General features: G+C 42.0%; 1 protein-coding gene across 5 annotated transcripts in view; it reads left to right on the top strand.

Moving 5' to 3' along the window:
* Positions 1 to 21936, top strand: part of LHFPL2 (LHFPL tetraspan subfamily member 2) — a 184040-nt gene that overhangs the window by 28145 nt on the left and 133959 nt on the right. The window contains exon 1 of one of the 5 annotated variants that reach the window (XM_032625471.1): positions 20291 to 20405. The exons of the other annotated variants lie outside the window; for them this stretch is intronic. The gene's annotated coding sequence lies outside the window, so the exon portion shown is untranslated. Of the gene's footprint in view, positions 1 to 20290; positions 20406 to 21936 lie in introns of those variants that run through there. 5 annotated transcript variants of the gene reach the window in all.

Consider the following 21936-nt stretch of genomic DNA (forward strand, 5'->3'; position numbering starts at 1 on the left):
TGGTGTTCTGAAATTTGGATATGACTACCTTGGAATTCTTGCCAAAATCCCTTTCTGGCTTTGTGATTTTTGTGTTGTGTCCTCAGAAGCAATCCATAGTCAGAATGGCTACAAAGAAAACCTGAGAAAGGACGTTTGCATTTGCTAAGCGAATGGGAGAGTGGGGAAGAGAGGGAAGAATGAAGGAGGAGAACAGGAGAGAGGAGGAATGGGTGAGGGGCTGGAGGACACAGTGTGACTGTTGGTCCTGAGAGCATGAGGACCACTGGTCCCTTCAGATCCCACATCCTGGCACCAGCTTTGCAAAGGTGAGCTCCCTCTGTGTCGTCATCTAGGGGAGTTACCTTTGGGTGGTCCCGCTGGCGTGTTGCCTCATTAGTTGGCAGAGAAGAGAGGGCAGGCTGAGGAAGGAGTGTGGTTGTGTTTCTTGCATATCTATCATTATGACCATCTTGGTTATTTGTATTTTTGGAGCCAATTGAGCGGTTCCCTTTGTGTCAGATAGAGGTTATTATTAATTGTAGTGCCAGGTTTTGGCTCCAAATTGGATTTTTTATTTTTGGACAATCTGAGTTCTTTTGTGTTAGTCAGAACAAAGGGAAGGGCTTCTCATCTGTAGATTGGAGATCGTCTGGCAGGTCCTAAGTTAATTTGAAATCTTGGGCTTAGAGTTTATGAAAGAACAGATTAAGAATGCCTACCATATATGGATTTGTTTTTATTTTTTTAATGTTATTGATTGATTGATTGAGTTTTGGCTGTGTTGGGTCTTCGTTGCTGTGTGCGGGCTTTCTGTAGTTGCGGTGAGCAGGGGCTACACTTTGTTGCGTTGTGTGGGCTTCTTATTGCTGTGGCTTCTCTTGCTGTGGAGCCTGGGCTCTAGGCGCCCGGGCTTCAGTAGTTGCAGCACGTGGGCTCAGTAGTTGTGGCTCACGGGCTCTAGAGCGCAGGCTCAGTATTTATGGCGCATGGGCTTAGTTGCTCTGCGGCATGTGGGATCTTCCCAGACCAGGCAGGGATCGTACCCGTGTCCCCTGCATTGGCAGGCGGATTCTTAACCACTGTGCCACCAGGGAAGTCCCTATATGGATTTGTTTTTAGAAAACAGTTTTCTGTCAGCTGCTGAGTCCTGAAACATTTGGATTGTTTTTAGTCTAATTGCCAAACTAACAATGCAGCGTTGAGGCAGGGGAAGGGAGGAAATATGGTATGTGTCTTCTTCTTGTCTCTCCTTTCTTTCTTCGCCTTTGCCTTCTAACAGGTATTTTTTGTTTCAGTTTTCTTGATGTCCTTTTGATTTGCTTTTCTGTTTACCGTAATGGTTCTAACGGAGGCAAACCCACTCTCCTCCCCTGCCCCTCCACATTCCAGGGGTGTTTGGATCTGGAAAGGGGATTTTAGGATCCCCAAAGGCTTTTAGGAAATAGAGACCAAGGATCCTAAATGTCTACATAGGAATCCCTCCTGAAATGTTAATGAATACTGCCTGCATTGTAGATTGCAGTCAAAGGCTCTTCCACAATTTATGGTAGAGAAAGAATCTTGACCTTGATTTATAAACTGTGACTAGCTAAGATAAAACAAGCTAGTTGAGTTGAGTGGTTAAAAGGCCAGGCTTTAGAGCCAAACTGCCTGGGTTTGAAACCAGCTCTAACGTTTCCCAGCTGGGTGATCTTTGGGACACTACTTAAAGTCTCTGTGCTTCAGTACCCTCACCTGTAAATAGGGGTTAATAATACTTCATAGGGGGATTCCCTGGTGGCGCAGTGGTTGAGAATCTGCCTGCCGACGCAGGGGACACGGGTTCGAGCCCTGGTCTGGGAAGATCCCACAGGCCGCGGAGCAACTAGGCCCGTGAGCCACAACTACTGAGCCTGCGCGTCTGGAGCTTGTGCTCCGCAACAAGAGAGGCCGCGACAGTGGGAGACCCACGCACCGCGATGAAGAGTGGCCCCCACTCGCCGCAACTAGAGAAAGCCCTTGCACGGAAACGAAGACCCAACACAGCCAAAAATAAATAAATAAATAAAATAATAATAATACTTCATAGGTTTTTGTGATAATCGGATGGGTTAGAATGATACTTGGCGTATTTTAAGTATTCAATAGTTACTTCTTTCTAATAAAATATCATGCTAGGGCTTCCCCTGGTGGCGCAGTGGTTGAGAGTTTCTTGTTTAAAAAATAATTAATCTATCTTTGGCTGCGTTGGGTCTTCATTGCTGCACGTGCGCTTTCTCTAGTTGGGGCTAGCGGGGCTACTCTTCGTTGCCATGCGCAGGCTTCTCATTGCGGTGGCTTCCCTTGCTGCAGAGCATGGGCTCTAGGCACACGGGCTTCAGTAGTTGTGGCTTGTGGGCTCTGGAGCACAGGCTCAGTAGTTGTGGCGCACGGGCTTAGTTGCCCCACGGCATGTGGGATCTTTCCAGGCCAGGGTGTGAACCTGTGTCCCCTGCGTTGGCAGGCGGATTCTTAACCACTGTGCCACCAGGGAAGTCCCTAAGAGTATTTCTTAAAGACTTTTAATGAAATTGGGTAGAGTCTTGCAATAGAAACAATGTTTGTATGCTAGATACCCTGAGAAGAAGTTGTAATAGTCTGATTTAGGACTGCTTTTCTAATTCTGGAGGTGGCGCTAAAAAGTAGATTCTTTCTCCTTAAAATGAGTGGGCTTTACCCAGAGCCTCAGATGTTCAGAGTATGGGTAATAACGAGCTTTCTTGACCTTCCGCACCCTCCTAAGACCCAGTGGAGGTGAGCCCCCCTAGCCACGGAAGGTGGGTAGAGTTGTTCTAGTAACGTTTATCTGTTGGGCCCTGCTTCCTAGGGGTCCAGCTAGAAATGGTGCCCATGCAAACCAGGCCAGTCTGACCAATGGCATTGAGGGAGAGCAGACCAGATTCAGGACCAGGACTGTCCAGGTATATTTTACCCATGAAGGCTTTTAAAACTTAGAGCTAAACCCCGTCATCCACTAATGTTTCTAACATAGCATTGCCGCCCAGGTCATCAGTCAGCAAGCATTGTTTCGAAGTTCTGTTCTTCAGTTATTGTAGAGTACTCTCTGGTGACCTAGGAAAGAAAGTGCTGTTATTATTATTTTTTTTTTTTTAAATTTATTTATTTAACCCGCTCTGGGTCTTCGTTGCGGCATGCGGGATCTTTAGTTGGGGCACGTGGGATCTTTTAGTTGCAGCATGCAGGCTTCTTAGTTGCGGCATGCACGCAAGATCAAACCCAGGCCCCCTGCATTGGGAGTGCAGAGTCTTACCCACGGGACCACCAGGGAAGTCCCGGAAGTGTTGTTATTAAGTGGCATTTGCTTGGGGTATACTAGGCCCCAGGGAGGATACTGACCAGGGCTCTCTTACAAAGACAGCTGTTGACTCCTTCCAGTTATTTTCCTGGTAATCCTTTAATGTACAGCCAATAAGTAGGAGAACTGGATTTTGGACCACATCTGTTTGATCCAAAGCCTGTTTTAAGTCACTACTTTGGCCTTTCTCTTGGTATGAAATAGACATGGATAGTCCATTTTGAAGTGGATTTAAAAATTTGAAACAAGCACAGAGAGATGGAAATCACTCATGATAGGAGAAGGTTGACTTTATGTAAACAGAAGACAGTAATAATTAGCATCTGTTTTATGCCAGTCTTCACGACCTCCCTATAGAGTATTAGATCCTTCTTACAGATGAGGCAATAGAGGCTCAGTGAGTATAAGTAACTATTGTAAATAACACATCCAGTAGGTGAAAAGCAGGGATATGAATTCTTTTCTCACCACACCATGCTGTGAAAAGGCTGGGAAGGTCTCATTGCCTCATCACTTTCAGTCACTCCTATAGTGTACATGGGACAATCCTGGAATTAAGACCCAGGAAAACCAAGTGTATCTTCCAGGCTTCTCACTGTCTTATGGAATCAACAGCCTTTACCTTAAATTCATTTCTCATCCAGGAAACTTACCCATGGCTAAAGAGAAAAATGGCCCACAAAGGAGGAAGAGGACTGGCAAAGGAGGCATGACCTCTAAGTTGTCGGTTCCATGGACTTGGCCTTGTTCCTGTGGCCTCTGCTCTGCAGAACCTGGAAAAGAGCCAGTGAGAATTGGCATTCTTTGCACCAGCAAATGCATCAACTTTGATGCACAACTGCCTGCCCCACTGAGCCACCCCATCTTTCTGGTTCCTTATCTGCCAGGAGGACCTGAGGGTTGCCAGGTGTGCATGTGTTGGAGCTCACTGGGGAGGAGAGGCTGGGATGTGTCTGTCTGTCCTGGAGCAATTAGTGGACCATCCCACGTGCATCATGAAGGATGGCTCTTTGCTCAGCCTTATTAATTCATTAGGAAATCGCTACCTCCCCAGCTCATTCGGTGCTGGCCTTAAGGGCAGTGTAAATAGAGGGCCAAGTACTGCTATAAAATGGAGTCCAGTGCTTTTGATTCAGCCCCTGGCACCAGACCTCTGAGCCATCATTACAGGAGCTGGTTTCATAGCAATAATTCTGGGTATTGGGGCAAGGGACGGCAGCCTTTGTGTAGGGGAGATGTGCCATGGGTAGGTAGTTGACTGCTTATTAGTTTACTCTTTCAGGCAAATTATTTTTGTTGCTGTTAAAAATTAATTTTAATAATTGCTTCTGGATCAAGCTGTTGAATAACTGAGCCAAGTTTTCATGCCCAATGAACTTTTATAGCGAACTCTCCTCTCTTTATGGGGTTATTATGAGGATGATACTTGTAAAGCACTTTAACTGCTTAACAGAAGGCTCTGGATAAATAGTGGTGGTACTTACAGAGTTTTGGATCATACAATGGCATTCCAGTCCTAAAAGACACAGATCATACTCTCCTACTAACCATTTACTTCAGTGGCTATTTTCCTATTTTTAATTTCTATAGAGCCACCTATGCAAAAGACTTGGAGTGATTTTTATTTTTCTATAACTATATTCAACTGTTTAAAAAAATCTCTTTGAGAGGAAGTGTTTTCAGAGTATCAAGGTTTGAATAGTAAGTAGATAGTTGAAAATGCTCTATTGTCAATGAACAGCCAACTTTGCATTAGTTTGTAACAAAATGTCTAGTGAAAGGGGAGCCCTTTACTATCAAAGAATGTTTTCTTCCTACTGTTCTCTTCTGTTTTGCCTTTCCTCTTAGGGAAAACACCCAAACATAAAAATTGTTGTTTTGTTCTTTCAGAGAGAAATACAATCCCTAAAAAGGACTAGCATACAATGTACTGTGGGTTTTTAAAGAGTGAAGCACCTATTTTGTGTGTGTGTGTGTGTAGTCTAAGGGCTTGTCTGTACGACATGTGGGGAAAATGGAATTAGAAAAAGACTCCTCTTTGTGACCTCAGTACATTCTGAGTTTTAGCTATAGATTTTCAGTAAGACTTAAAGTTTGAGCTCCCACATGATCCATTATACACACAGCAGCTGTCGGGCTTGTTAAAAATGTAGATTAGAGTACATTCATTCACTGCTTAAAATCTTCCAATCCTTTCCTGTTGCACGTAGGATAAAATCCAAATTCCTTGGCGTGATGCATGAGGACTGGTGTGATTTGGTCCTGTCTGCTTCGCCAGCCCCAGCTCATCCTGCTTGAGTCCTGAGACCTCTTTCCTGGTACTCAGCCGCCAAGCTCCTGCCCTACTTAGGACCTTCACATGTGGCCGTTTGCCCTGAGATGCTCTTGTCCCCAGTCTCCGGTGTGCCTTCCTGAGGCTTGGGGCTCAGCACTACTCCCCAGGCTCTGGTGTGTCAGTTATTGAGAAAAGAGCTCAGAAGCCTCCTGGGCCAGGGTCAGATGGTGATTCTTATCCCAGCAGGGTGTAGGGACGGACAAGGAACAGAGGTCAAGGCCCAGGCTGAGTTCCACTTCGAAAGTCTTTGTTCTATACCTCGGCCTGCGTTGACCTCGCCCTGCTCTGCACTGTCCTTGGAGCCAGGCCACACAGTTTAGAGCTGCCTGTTCCCTGGCCCAATCTGCTGTCAGCTTTCTGCTGGCAAGGCAGGGACTGTCTTCCCTTGCTTGATAAACACTGACATTATGTCTTGTTTGATTTTAAAAACTAGTGCCTTGGAAGAATTTATACCCCTATCCGTTTGTTTGATGGCTTGTAGCAATTCATAAACTTTTTTTTTTTTTGCAATAACTAAGCAATGAAAACTGAATCTGGAGCTGTACCACTGAACTCTGCTTCTTGCTTCTTGGGAAGAAACACTTATACATCCTATTAGTGCCCAGGCAACGCTCCTTTCTTTCTTTAGGGTCTAACCATATCTTCTTTTTGCCACGTGATAGATGTCAGCATATTGGTATAATCCCTGCGTATGGCAAAAAATCACATGTTTAAAACAGATGAAGAATTATTCAAGAGTGCACAGGAGAGAGAGGGAGAGGGAGAGGAAAGAATGAGAGGGAAGGGGGTGGGGAGGGGAAGGGGAGGGAAGAACAGTAACTGTTAGAGAAACTCTTCTTTGCTGCTTTAATTGTTGGAGAGATTGGACTTTGAGGTTGGTCTGCATCGGAGAGACTACTGATGGCGTACTTTTCCCTGGACTATGTAGCCTTTTTGCTTAATATCTTTCTTATTTGCTGATGCCCTGAATTTTTGGAATATTTGAAAGGGGGGCTTCTCCCCACCCACCTGTAGTGTGTACCACAGTTCTAGACCCGTAGTCGGCCTCCATTAGGGACCTATTAACTGGTAATTGTTTAGATCCTTTGCTCCTTGAGTGGAATCTTGCCAGCACAGTTTACCCTTGAACAATGCAGGGGTGAGGGGTGCCAACCCCTGCTTGCAGTTGAAAATCTGTGTATAACTTGACTTACCCAAACTTAACTACTGATAACCTACTGTTGACCAGAAGCCTTACTGATAACATAAGCAGTCTATTAATACATATCTTGTATGTTGCATGTATTATATTCTATATTCTTACTCTAAGCTGGAGGAAAAAAAATGTTAAGAAAATCATAAGGAAAATACATTTACAGTACCGTACTGTGTTTATCAATACCGTAAGTTCACATCATCTGTTTACAAGATGAATCGTCTGTCAGTACCTACATCAGTATTGTCTTATATGATACAAAACACTGTAGATGTTATATATATTGTTAACACTAGACATCAGAAATGAAAAGAGTGTGAAAGAGAAATTCATATTTATTTACAGGTGTAACGATTCATGCATTGATAATGAAGAAGCAATGTAATTGCTTTATGGTGGCCTAGTGTAATAATCAATGTGATTGCTTCACAGCAGCCTAGCCTATACACTAATGAGTGAACCGTTATACAGTTTTTATGGCATACAGTCGCTAATAGTACAGTATTAGAAACATTGTTACTTTTTAAAAAACCCACTTATCTGTGATGATAGGCTGATACCCAGTTTCTCCAATTACAAGAGAGAGAGGCATATTCTTCGGTAATGTAATTCTTTGAAAGCAAAGTTCTAAAACCATAAGAAAATGAATACATTATTATTTTTATATTAAATATTACCTTAATGCCCATGTAAATATAGACTAGTATCTACTTCTATACATCCGTGACCTACCCGACTTTTTCTTAATTTTTTTTGATATTTCTAGGCTATGCCATTCGTCTGTAAGTTTTTAAAATTGTCACAAATCTCCAAAAAAGTTACCAGTACACTTATTGAAAAAAAGCCTGTGTATAAGTAGACGTGTGCCGTTCAAACCCGTGTTGTTCAAGGGTCAACTGTATTTGGTGGGTGTGCTTAGACCAAGCCTTTTCCGGTGGCCGGGGGCTGCCTTCTCTCCTCTCTCTTCTTTCATCACCTCTGGGTAAAGTTTCATTTTAGCACCATTCCCTACCCGGACAGAGCACATGCCGAGTACAGAGGGCCCGCCTGGCATTCCCTGAACTAGGACCTGCGGTTCCACCTGCCCCTTGTGGAGTCACGGAGCAGGAAAGTGCTCATGTGCTGCCCAGGAGGCTGGTCCAGTGGGCTCAGGTGGGGCGAACTGGAGGCAGCTCTGCACAGCTCTGTCCAGGCCAGTCTGGCTAGATGACTCCGGGAGTGCTGGGAGCTGTTAGCCAGGCAGGCTGTTTCTACTCAGCAGCTTCTGATGTATGGCAGTGAATTTTCACCCTATGAATAAAGGGTGACTCTTACTGTCTCTAGAAAAAATTCCTTTTTTTTAAAAAAAAGGTGTATTAGTGACTTTTTCTCCCCCCAAATGGAAGAAGCGTAATTTTTCTGGTTTCTTTTCTGTTGTTTCAAAAAAATGCTTAATGTAGAAAGTTCAAACAATACAGAAAAGTACAGGCAGAGGGCAAGCCATGCCAAGTACTAATCTTCTAAAGATAATTATTGCCCATATTTTTGATGATTATCATACATATATACACACAACCTTAGATACATGAAATCATATTATAAGGCATTGTTTTATTCTTTGCTTCACAATAAATTGTGGTAGTCTTTCCATGTCAATAAATTTAGACACCTCCTTTCTAACATCTGAAGAATATTCCATTTTATGAATGCTGTGGTTTATTTAATCCAACTCTTATAGATGGAATATTTTCCCTGTTATGAATAATACTCCATTAAACGTCCTTGTACTATACTTCTCTAATGATCTCACAGGGTAAATGGATTAAAACTGCTGAGTCAGAGTATTTTGGATTTTTCATGCAGGTTGACCAACTACCATCAGAAAAGTTGAACCATTTTTTATTATCCCATAATGAAGGAAAGCCCTTGCTGACTTTCTTTAATGTTGTACTTTAATGTATTTTATTTTTTTAAATATTTATGTATTTATGTATGTATGTATTTATTTATGTGGCTGCGTTGGGTCTTAGTTGCAGTACGCAGGATCTTCGTTGTAGCATGTGGGATCTTTTGTTGAGGCATGCAGGCTCTTCATTGTGGCATGTGGGTTTCTCTTTAGTTGTGGCACGTGGGCTCAGTAATTGTGGCATGTGGGCTCTCTAGTTGTGGCGCACAGCTCTAGAGCACACAGGCTCAGTAGTTGAGGCACGTGGGCTTAGTTGCCCCACAGCATGTGGGATCTTAGTTCCCCAACCAGGGATTGAGCCTGTGTCCCCTGCATTGGAAGGCAGCTTCTTAACCAGTGGATCACCAGGGAAGTCCCTTTAATGTATTTTAAATGATTACATTTTCCAAACTTTTTAGCTACTTTTTTTTCTTGGCAAATATATTTGGGATAACTACATAAGAAGAGATTTAATGATTAATTTTGTAGCTTCAGTGGTTAAAAACCAAAAATGAATATCCAGTGTACGTTTTCCCTCACATTATTCTGGTATGCAGTTGTATCTTTTTTTGGCTTTCATATTAAGTAGTCACCACATTGGAAGTTATGTAATTAAAACAGTGCCCTTTTTCAGTTTTTATTTTGAAGAGTCTGTCATGCTCCATATTTTCACATTCCTCCTAAAACTTTGCCAAAGAGGGCTTTTTGACAGTAAAAGTAGCAAATACTATTTTGCAATTTGATAGGGATTTTAAAAAATAACTCTGGAGTTCTTATTTGGAGGTGTAATCTTCAGGTGAGTATTCTGGCATTTCTACCGAGGAAGCACTGCTTTCATGACCATCTCTGGTTTCTTCTAGAATGCTTTCTCCTTTCCTTTCAATCTGTGAGAGTTTTCCCAGATCCATATGATTCATGACCTGTTGTTCCACCTCTTTGAACTTTATCTCCTTGATCTCATTTGTCCATCCCCTGGTGTCACCTGAAACTTTTTACCAGTTCATTGGTTAATTGCTTATCTTTCTTTTACACTTTCTTGAGTTCATGTAATGATAGGGAGGGATATCATGTATCTTCTTAAAAAGCTTTTTTGGTGTGTGTTCTTTTACTGCCTGGAGTGATTTAACATTTGAAGTTCATTATGTGCTCCCTTTGTCTGGGCCTTACACAGGTCCACAAAACGCAGACTTTGGCTGTTGAGATTATTGCAATACCAAGGTGTACGTACCTTTAGCTTAAGGGAAAAAAACAATACCAACTGTTTGTTTGGAACCTTATTTGGAATTTGAAGGGGTGAGTTTTAAAGTAGTTTGGGAGAAGTTTTTCAATGTCTTCTCTCCTCATTAGGTAAAGCCTTCCAGAGGAGACAGACTTTTCATGTTGAATTTTGATTTAAAAGACTGGGGTCGCTAACTGGAGGGCAGGGATAGCTATTGAAGAGGCTAGTCTAGAATAACATGGGAATGAGAGGTGGGAAACAAGAGGAGGGGAGCAACACAGAAAAGATGCACAAAAAAGACATCTTGGAGAAGGTTGGTGGAGCAGATATGGCAAATTTTATTTGTAATTAGATCGTAGCTTATTTTTAAATGTCCTTTGTTCACGTCAGAGTGGCAAAATATAAACCTATGGAAGGAGATGCACGACAACTTTGGGTGTGGATTCGTAGAAGACCCAACGAGGCTGCTGTCTTTTCACACCCAGTACTCAGGCTGCAGGGCAAACCAGAATGCGGGGGACTTTCACTGGGGATGTTGAATAAAGTGCTTGCTCATCCGTCTCGCTGAATGCCAGGGTTCCAGGCTAGAGTTGACTATTCTGTGACAGTTCATGTTGTTTTCTAGCAAACAGCTGGATTCCCCCAGTGTCTAAGCCTTCTCAGGTTGAGTTGTATGAAAACGACTCTTTTAGGACACTAAGGTACTAACGAACTGTTGCTTTAGTGCTATTTAATAACTCACAGTCTTAGTGCAGTAAGTGGTAATTAATTACTGACTCTTTGAGCCACTGGGGAACCATTTGGTAATTACTGCTTCATTGCTGTTTAATAAATTTCTGTTGTACATTAAATAGCCCTCTGCAATAATTCACGGCCTAGTCCCTAGTGGCAGAAAAAAGTGAATGCTGCTTCTGGGGATATTCATCTGAAACCAGACAGTCACTTAGGCAAGGGAAAGTGAAGGTGCAAGAAAATCTTTCAAATTAATGGTGCCTGAACTTCTGGATTTCATGGACTAGTTTTCTTGTTTTGTTTTGTTTTAGTGTTTAGAGACATACTTAAGGTTGTTAAATTTTTGATTTTGTCAATTATTTTTCCCCTAAAGAAGCCTGGCTCGAGAGCTCATTGCCTAGGGCATAGTGGGCACTTGGTAAACACCAGCTGAGTTGAATGGAGTTCCGCATTTTAGGACGGACTTTTTGCTGATGATACCTGTTTAATTTTATTCCTCTTTCATCAGAGCTCTTACTGGAGATGTTAATTTTGTAAAATGTGTTCTTGAATATGGCTGACTGAGGAAATTTCACTTTATGTGGGGATTGTGAGGGTTAAAGAGCAAATGTGAAAACTTTGGAAGGGCATCAAACCAGATTGTAAATGTAAGGTAATTAATATTGTCCACTGACAGTACTATACAGAAATGATTAATCTTGGATTATATTAAATTCTGGGGAACTCTAAAATATAGAGCTGATTAATCTAAAGATAACTCATCCTCAGGTTGTTGTGTCTCGATTCCTGAGCTAAATTTATGACAGGTCAAAGGAGAAAGTCTTAAGATTGATTTAATTAAAATTGATACTTTAAAAAAGAAGCATAAAGGCTGCCTTTTCTGTGATTTTGCCTATCATAGAAGCCGGTTGTGTCATAAGGTGACCTGTCTGAATTCTGTCCAGTTTAGGTGGTATCGTGATCATGGTGGTGGTAATGGTGACATAAAAAATACTAAAAATCCTGGTGAGTATTTTGAAGGATAGTGGAAGGAATGATTGGCAGCTAATGACATAGAGAAGTGGCCCATGGAACAGGTTCCTGGAATGGCTGATGCCCAGGTTGGTGCCATCTATTTCCTAGATAGACATCATCCTGTTTGGAGGCCAAGTGATGCATCAGTGCATGTCTTGCTTCCAATGACCACCAGCTTTTGAAGTTGCATTGATTGCCTGGATGTCCTGTAAAATGTCTCATTTTGTCAGCTAATCAACAGTTAATTGAAACACTTTTCATTAAACTCCTCTTTCTAATAATGTTTAAAACATAATTTAAACCCTAGGCAAACCATGGCTTCTGTCACCTGGCTTCAGAAGCCCATTAATACAGGCAAAGTCTACTACAGTGGGGCTGGAAAACCTTTTCTTACCCTGGAGGTAATGGAAACCTCCCATCACAATTTCTGATAAAACACATTTTAAGAGATGAGTTTTCAGACGCATTATTTTGTACAGGTTCATTCAGCAAATTACTAATGTATGAAACTGTAAACACATTGATCAGACATAAAGTTAAGTACATTCTTAAGAAAATTCACCACATCTTTAATCCTCATGGTTTAGTGCTATGGTTTAAGTAGAAGGGATTTAGAGAGTTCATAAATGCAGGGAATAGAATAAACAAAAAGGATTAAAGGAAATGTGTCCCAAGCAGCACTGATGTAGAACCTGGTTGCTCATTACTCTCCCCAGGGATCCTGCTGGCTTTATTGTAAAGCCAACCTTCAAGAAGCCACAGAGCAGACAGGTATTTTAATAACACAAATTAAGAAATTAATTTTAATGGTCAGAGTGTGCATGTGATGTTGGCGTGAATACAAGGTTCTCTGATCACATCGCAATGTATTACCTTTGTTCTGACTTTTTACAATTTTGTGCTTGTTCAGCAGCTTTACAATCACCAGTCAACAAACTGTGGCAGATTGAATTCTCATGTCTCTGTCTCTGCTTTTGGTTCTGAGATTGTATCCATGTGAGACTGTTTTATGGTTTTCAGTGGTGAGCAAGTACTATTGTATTTAAAATATTTACTGTTATTGTAATTTACATTCCATATAGATGCATGAACCACATTTAGCTCTCTTTGTTTTTTTACATCTTTATTGGAGTATAAATGCTTGACAATGGTGTGTTAGTTTCTGCTTTATAACAAAGTGAATCAGTTATACATATACATATGTTCCCATATCTCTTCCCTCTTGCATCTCCCTCCCTCCCACCCTCCCTATCCCACCCCTCCAGGCGGTCACAAAGCACCAAGCTGATCTCCCTGTGCTATGCGGCTGCTTCCCACTAGCTATCTACCTTACGTTTGGTACTGTATATATGTCCATGCCTCTCTCTCGCTTTGTCACAGCTCACCCTTCCCCCTCCCCACGTCCTCAAGTCCGTTCTCCAGTAGGTCTGTGTCTTTATTCCTGTCTTACCCCTAGGTTCTTCATGACATTTTTCTTTCTTAAATTCCATATATATGTGTTAGCATATGGTATTTGTCTTTCTCTTTCTGACTTACTTCACTCTGTGTGACAGACTCTAGGTCTATCCACCTCATTATAAATAGCTCAATTTCGTTTCTTTTTATGGCTGAGTAATATTCCATTGTATATATGTGCCACATCTTCTTATCCATTCATCCGATGATGGGCACTTAGGTTGTCTCCATCTCCGGACTATCATAAATAGAGCTGCAATGAACATTTTGGTACATGACTCTTTTTGAATTATGGTTTTCTCAGGTTATATGCCCAGTAGTGGGATTGCTGGGTCATATGGTAGTTCTATTTGTAGTTTTTTAAGGAACCTCCATACTGTTCTCCATAGTGGCTGTACCAATTCACATTCCCACCAGCAGTGCAACAGTGTTTCCTTTTCTCCACACCCTCTCCAGCATTTATTGTTTCTAGATTTTTTGTTGATGGCCATTCTGACTGGTGTGAGGTGATATCTCATTGTAGTTTTTTTTTTTTTTTTTTTTTATTTTGCGGTACGTGGGCCTCTCACTGTTGTGGCCTCTCCCGTTGCGGAGCACAGGCTCCAGATGCGCAGGCTCAGCGGCCATGGCTCCCGGGCCAAGCTGCTCCGCGACATGTGGGATCTTCCCGGACCGGGGCACGAACCCGTGTCCCCTGCATCGGCAGGCGGACTCCCAACCACTGCGCCACCAGGGAAGCCCTCATTGTAGTTTTGATTTGCATCTCTCTAATGATTAATGATGTTGAGCATTCTTTCATGTGTTTGTTGGCAGTCTGTATATCTTCTTTGGAGAAATGTCTATTTAGGTCTTCTGCCCATTTTTGGATTGGGTTGTTTGTTTTTTTGTTATTGAGCTGCAAGAGCTACTTGTAAATTTTGGAGATTAATCCTTTGTCAGTTGCTTCATTTGCAAATATTTTCTCCCATTCTGAGGGTTGTCTTTTGGTCTTGTTTATGGTTTCCTTTGCCGTGCAAAAGCTTTGAAGTTTCATTAGGTCCCATTTGTTTATTTTTATTTCCATTTCTCTAGGAGGTAGGTCAAAAAGGATGTTGCTATGATTTATGTCATAGAGTGTTCTGCCTATGTTTTCTTCTAAGAGTTTGATAGTTTCTGGCCTTACATTTAGGTCTTTAATCCATTTTGAGCTTATTTTTGTTTATGGTGTTAGGGAGTGATCTAATCTCATACTTTTACGTGTACCTGTCCAGTTATCCCAGCACCACTTCTTGAAGAGGCTGTCCTTTCTCCACTGTACATTCCTGCCTCCTTTATCAAAGATAAGGTGACCATATGTGCGTGGGTTTATCTCTGGGCTTTCTATCCTGTTCCATTGATCTGTATTTCTGTTTTTCTGCCAGTACCATACTGTCTTGATTACTATAACTTTGTAGTATAGTCAGAAGTCAGGGAGCCTGATTCCTCCATCTCCTTTTTTCGTTTTCAAGATTGCTTTGGCTATTCGGGGTCTTTTGTGTTTCCATACAAATTGTGAAATTTTTTGTTCTAGTTCTGTGAAAAATGCCAGTGGTACTTTGATAGGGATTGCATTGAAACTGTAGATTGCTTTGGGTAGTAGAGTCATTTTCACAATGCTGATTCTTCCAATCCAAGAACATGGTATATCTCTCCATCTGTTTGTATTATCTTTAATTTCTTTCATCAGTGTCTTATAATTTTTCTGCATACAGGTCCTTTGTCTCTTAAGTAGGTTTATTCCTAGATATTTATTCTTTTTGTTGCAGTGGTAAATGGAAGTGTTTTCTTGATTTCACGTTCAGATTTTTCATCATTAGTGTATAGGAATGCCAGAGATTCTGTGCACTAATTTGTATCCTGCTACTTTACCAAATTCATTGATTAGCTCTAGTAGTTTTCTGGTAGCATCTTTAGGATTCTCTGTGTGTAGTATCATGTCATCTGCAAACAGTGACAGCTTTACTTCTTTTCTGATTTGGATTCCTTTTACTTCCTTTTCTTCTCTGATTGCTGTGGCTAAAACTTCCAAAGCTATGTTGAATAAGAGTGGTGAGAGTGGGCAACCTTATCTTCTTCCTGATCTTAGTAGAAATGCTTTCAGTTTTTCACCATTGAGGACAATGTTGGCTGTGGGTTTGTCATATATGGCCTTTATTATGTTGAGGAAAGTTCCCTCTGTGCCTACTTTTTGCAGGGTTTTTTATCATAAATGGGTGTTAAATTTTGTCAAAAGATTTCTCTGCATCTATTGAGATGACCATATGGTTTTTCTCCTTCACTTTGTTAATATGGTGTATCACATTGATTGATTTGCGTATATTGAAGAATCCTTGCATTCCTGGAATGAACCCCACTTGATCATGGTGTATGATCCTTTTAATGTGCTGTTGGATTCTGTTTGCTAGTATTTTCTTGAGGAGTTTTGCATCTGTGTTCATCAGTGATGCTGGCCTGTAGTTTTCTTTCTTTGTGACAACTTTGTCTGGTTTTGGTATCAGGGTGATGGTGGCCTCATAGAGTGAGTTGGGGACTGTTCCTCCCTCTGCTCTATTTTGGAAGACTTTGAGAAGGATAGGTGTTAGCTCTTCTCTAAATGTTTGAAAGAATTCGCCTGTGAAGCCATCTGGTCCTGGGCTTTTGTTTGTTGGAAGATTTTTAATCACAGTTTCAATTTCAGTGCTTGTGATTGGTCTGTTCATATTTTCTATTTCTTCCTGTTTCAGTCCTGGCAGGTTGTGCATTTCTAAGAATTTGTCCATTTCTTCCAGGTTGTACATTTTATTGGCATAGAGTTGCTTGTAGTAATCTCTCATGATCTTTTGTATTTCTGCAGTGTCAGTTGTTACTTCTCCTTTTTTATTTCTAATTCTATTGATTTGAGTCTTCTCCCTTTTTTTTGGATGAGTCTGGCTAATGGTTTATCAATTTTCTTTACCTTCTCAGAGAACCAGCTTTTAGTTTTATTGATCTTTGCTATCGTTTCCTTCATTTCTTTTTCATTTATTTCTGCACTGATCTTTATGATTTCTTTCCTTCTGCTAACTTTGGGTTTTTTTGTTCTTCTTTCTCTAATTGCTTTAGGTGCAAGGTTAGGTTGTTTATTCGAGATGTTTCCTGTTTCTTAAGGTAGGATTGTATTGCTATAGACTTCTCTCTTAGAACCGCTTTTGCTGCATCCCGTAGGTTTTGGGTCGTCGTGTCTCCATTGTCATTTGTTTCTAGGTATTTTTTTATTTCCTCTCTGATTTCTTCAGTGATTACTCCGTTATTAAGTAGTGTATTGTTTAGCCTCCATGTGTTTGTATTTTTTACAGATCTTTTCCTGTAATTGATATCTAGTCTAATAGTGTTGTGGTAGGAAAAGATACTTGATACAATTTCAATTTTCTTAAATTTACCAAGGCTTGATTTGTGACCCAAGATATGATTTTTCCCGGAGAATATTCCATGAGCACTTGAGAAAAATGTGTATTCTGTTGTTTTTGGATGGAATGTCCTATAAATACCAATTAAGTCCATCTTGTTTAATGTATCATTTAAAGCTTGTGTTTCTTTATTTTCATTTTGGATTATCTGTCCATTGGTGAAAGTGGGCTATTATAAGTCCCCTACTATGAATGTGTTACTGTCGATTTCCCCTTTTATGGCTGTTAGTATTTGCCTTATGTATTGAGGTGCTCCTATGTTGGGTGCATAAATATTTACAATTGTTATATCTTCTTCTTGGATCGATCCCTTGATCATTATGTAGTGTCCTTCTTTGTCTCTTCTAATAGTCTTTATTTTAAAGTCTGTTTTGTCTGATATGAGAATTGCTACTCCAGCCTTCTTTTGGTTTCCATTTGCATGGAATATCTTCTTCCATCCCCTCACTTTCAGTCTGTATGTGTCTCTAGGTCTGAAGTGGGTCTCTTGTAGACAGCATATATATGGGTCTTGTTTTTGTATCCATTCAGCCAGTCTGTGTCTTTTGGTGGGAGCATTTAATCCATTTACATTTAAGGTAATTATCGATATGTATGTTCCTATTCCCATTTTCTTAATTGTTTTGGGTTTGTTATTGTAGGTCTTTTCCTCCTCTTGTGTTTCTTGCCTAGAGAAGATCCTTTAGCATTTGTTGTAAAGCTGGTTTGGCGGTGCTGAACTCTCTCAGCTTTTGCTTGTCTGTAAAGGTTTTAATTTCTTCATGGAATCTGAATGAGATCCTTGCTGGGTAGAGTAATCTTGTTTGTAGGTTCTTCTCCTTCATCACTTTAAATATGTCCTGTCAGTCCCTTCTGGCTTGCAGAGTTTCTGCTGAAAGATCAGCTGTTAACCTTATGGGGATTCCCTTGTGTGTTGTTTGTTGTTTTTCCCTTGCTGCTTTTGATATGTTTTCTTTGTATTTAATATTTGACAGTTTGATTAATATGTGTCTTGCCGTGTTTCTCCTTGGATTTATCCTGTATGGGACTCTCTGTGCTTCCTGAACTTGATTAACTATTTCCTTTCCCATATTATGGAAGTTTTCAACTATAATCTCTTCAAATATTTTCTCAGTCCCTTTCTTTTTCTCTTCTTCTTCTGGAACTCCTATAATTCGAATGTTGGTGCATTTAATGTTGTCCCAGAGGTCTCTGAGGCTGTCCTCAGTTGTTTTCATTCTTTTTTCTTTATTCTGCTCTGCAGTAGTTATTTCCACTACTTTATCTTCCAGGTCACTTATCCGTTCTTCTGCCTCAGTTATTCTGCTATTGGTCTCTTCTAGAGTATTTTTAATTTCATTTATTGTGTTGTTCATCGTTGCTTGTTTCATCTTTAGTTCTTCTAGGTGCTTGTTAAATGTTTCTTGCATTTTGTCTATTCTGTTTCCAAGATTTTGGATCATCTTTACTATCATTATTCTGAATTCTTTTTCAGGTAGACTGCCTATTTCCTCTTCATTTGTTAGGTCTGGTGGGTTTTCTCCTTGCTCCTTCATCTGTTGTGTGTTTTTCTGTCTTCTCATTTTGCTTATCTTACTGTGTTTGGGGTCTCCTTTTTGCAGGCCGCAGGTTCGTAGTTCCTGCTGTTTTTGGTGTCTGTCTCCAGTGGCTAAAGTTTGACAGTGGGTTGTGTAGGCTTCCTGGTGGAGGGGACTAGTGCCTGTGTTCTGGTGGTTGAGGCTGGATCTTGTATTTTTGGTGGGTAGGTCCACGTCTGGTGTTGTGTTTTGGGGTGCCTGTGGACTTATGATTTTAGGCAGCCTCTCTGCTAATGGATGGGGTTGTGTTCCTGTCTTGCTAGTTGTTTGGCATAGGATGTTCAGCACTGTAGCTTGCTGGTCGTTGAGTGAAGCTGGGTGTTGGTGTTGAGATGGAGATCTCTGGGAAATATTCGCCGTTTGATATTACGTGGAGCTGGGAGGTCTCTTGTGGACCAGTGTCCTGAACTTGGCTCTCCCACCTCAGAGGCACGGCATTGACTCCTGGCTGGACCACCAAGAGCCTTTCATCCACACGGCTCAGAATAAAAGGGACAAAAAGTAGAAAGAAAGAAAGAGGATAAAATAAAATAAATTAAGGTAAAATAAGGTTATTAAAATATTAAGAAAAAAAATTTTTTTTAAAGTAAAAAGAAAAAAAAAAATAAAAGGACGGATAGAACCCTAGGATAAATGGTGAAAGCAAATCTATACAGACAAAATCTCACCCAGAAGCATACACATACACACTAACAAAAAGAGGAAAACGGGAAAAAATTAAAATCTTGGTCTCAAAGTCCACCTCCTCAATTTGGGATGATTCGTTGTCTATTCAGGTATTCCACAGATGCAGGGTACATCAAGTTGATTGTGGAGATTTTATCCGCTGTTCCTGAGGCTGCTGGGAGAGATTTTCCTTTGTCTTCTTTGTTCTCACAGCTCACAGGGGCTCAGCTTTGGATTTGGCCCCGCCTCTGCGTGTAGGTCGCTGGAGGGCGTCTCTTCTTCGCTCAGACAGGACCGGGTTAAAGGAGCCGCTGATTCGGGGGCTCTGGCTCACTCTGGTCGGGGGGAGGGAGGGGCACGGAGTGCGGGGCGAGCCTGCGTCGGCAGAGGCCGGCGTGATGTTGCACCAGCCTGAGGCGCGCCGTGTGTTCTCCCGGGGAAGTTGTCCCTGGATCCCGGGACCCTGGCAGTGGCGGGCTGCACAGGCTCCCCGGAAAGGAGGTGTGGAGAGTGACCTGTGCTCGCACACAGGCTTCTTGGCGGCGGCATATGCAGCCTTAGCATTTCATGCCCGTCTCTGGGGGTCCGCTCTGTTAGCCGCGGCTCGCGCCCGTGTGCCTGGAGCTCCTTTAAGCAGTGCTCTTAATCCCCTCTCCTCGAGCACCAGGAAACAAAGAGGGAGGAAAAAGTCTTTTGCCTCTTCGGCAGGTCCAGACTTTTTCCCGGACTCCCCCCTGGCTAGCCGTGGCGCACTAGCCCCTTCAGGGTGTGTTCACGCTGCCAACCCCAGTCTTCTCCCTGCGCTCCGATGGAAGCCCGAGCCTCAGCTCCCAGCCCCGCCCGCCCCAGCGTGTGAGCAGACAAGCCTCTCGGGCTGATGAGTGCCGGTCGGCACCGATCCTCTGTGCGGAAATCTCCCCGCTTTGCCCTCTGCATCCCTGTTGTTGTGCTCTCTTCCGCGGCTCCAAAGCTCCCCCCCCCCCCCCCCGCCCCCAGCTCACTTTGAATAGCCCATTTAAGAAATTGACCCTTGAACAATGTGGGAGCTAGGGGCACCAGTCCTCCACGCAGTTGGAAATCCGCATATAATTTATAGTCAGCCCTCTATGTCCGTGGTTCCTCCATATCTGCCGATTCAACCAACCAGGGATCATGTAGAATTGTTGTATTTACTGTTGAAAAAAAGTCTACATGTCACTGGACCCGTGCAATTCAAACCTGAGTTGCTCAGGGATCAACTGGATTTCATTGTTTTGTGTGTCATAGTGTGCTCAACTAGCCCCATATTAGGGCATTGGAACTCTTTTCAGTTTGAGGCTGGCATAAATAATCCTGCAAAAATGCATATGTTAACACCTGCCACGTCGTGGGTGGTGGTGAGGTTTAAATGAGAGGATGTGCTGTAAAGTGACTCACTGACAGAGGTCTGGCTCATGTTCAGTGCTCAGTGCATGCAGCTGCCGTGATTTGCTGTCACTTGGGGCCTGTGGCAACAGACCTCTGACGTGGAGTTCATGCAACATTGGCAGGTTGGTCCCCAAGTCCTTGGGCTCTCGGGTGTGTTCACTGAACCCCAGGTCAGTGCGCTTCTGCCTGGGCTAAGTCCTCACCGTGCAGCTCATTCTCGGGCTTATATGTTGAATGAACATTGGTGGTGAAGGGCCTCTGTGGCTTAGACTCCTGCGCAGAACTAAATCTGGTAAGAGTATCAGCATCTCTGTGTAGCAAACTTACACCATCCTTTTTTTGTTTGGTGAAAAAATGGAGAATTTGAGAAAGATGTGTTCCTTTCAATCCTGTATTTCCTTGGCTTGAATAAAATACCTTTAGAGAAGCAGGCAGGTAAGAATTTTAACTTATTCGGGTTTTATAAGAAAATGTTGCACCTTTCACTTTCCTGTGACATTGGAAGGAATCTTTCTACCTTAAAACCACCTAATTTTATCAAGTCCTAGAAGTGTCAATGTCATTTGGACCTTAATTTTTTTTTTTCTCTCTTCTATTTCCCTTCTTCAGTGCCTTCATCGTCCCCTTTAACCATATGTGTACTTTTGGATCAATGACTTGTCTTTCTCCAGAGTTAGTATCAGATATGACTTCCTTTTCTGGAAACTTCAGTGGAATGTCTTTTAAGTATGGTACCATATTTCGTTAGTATTTTGGGGGGTTAGACTATAAACTAATGTGTGTGTTTTCCACATAACTATATTTTTTAAAAGCACTTTTCAATTTTTTGGTTTTAAAGAGTTAAACTTCCCTACCCATTTACTCTTTGGTATTGAGGGTCCAGCCACAGCACAACATTTACACTTGTTCAGCAGTGTTTAAGTAGGAATGTGGTGACTCTCTACACCCGTGTTTCCACTGCTGGAGGGACTGAGGATCTGAGGAAAATGACTTTAGGGTGAGGAGACTAAAAGGCTGGAGAAGAAGCCTGCATCCCTCCTCAGTCCTCTGGCTTCTCTTTCTCCAGCGAGTTAGCAGGTGGCCTGAGGAGAAGGCAGCCAACATGGGGGGTCCTCATCCTGTGTTGGCCCTAACCCTGAGGAATGCTTGTGAGGGGTTGGAAGGTTTTGTATTGTTTTGGTTTTTTCCCCTTCTAATGCTGTTGAATTCATCAGTGGTATAAGTTTGCTACATAGAGATGTTGATACTCTAATTAGATTTAGTCCTTATCTGTTGGTTCTTAAAGAACTAACATCTTTCTGTTGGGGTTCTGCCTCACTCACACAGAAGCCCTTCACTGTGAGTCTTAATTCCTATACAAACCTGAGAATAATTTGCATTGTTCGTGGGCACTTGTCCTGGGCAGAGGAATTCAGTGAATGATCCATAACTCTGCACTCTTGGGACTGTCTGCTCTGGGACCTACATTCTCAGTGGTAGTTTTGTGACCATGGTAGACTCATCTCAGCTAATAAATCTCAGGCCAAACCACATCACCCCTTCAAGAAAAGGCATTTGTTCTGTTACCTTACTGTCACAAAGAAGTCAAGGGTCCAAATATTTATCATCCTCACTGACACCTCACCTCTCATTTCATCACCAGACCAAATGGTA

This window comes from Phocoena sinus, chromosome 3 (genome assembly GCF_008692025.1).
Source record: "Phocoena sinus isolate mPhoSin1 chromosome 3, mPhoSin1.pri, whole genome shotgun sequence".
NCBI lineage: Eukaryota > Metazoa > Chordata > Mammalia > Artiodactyla > Phocoenidae > Phocoena > Phocoena sinus.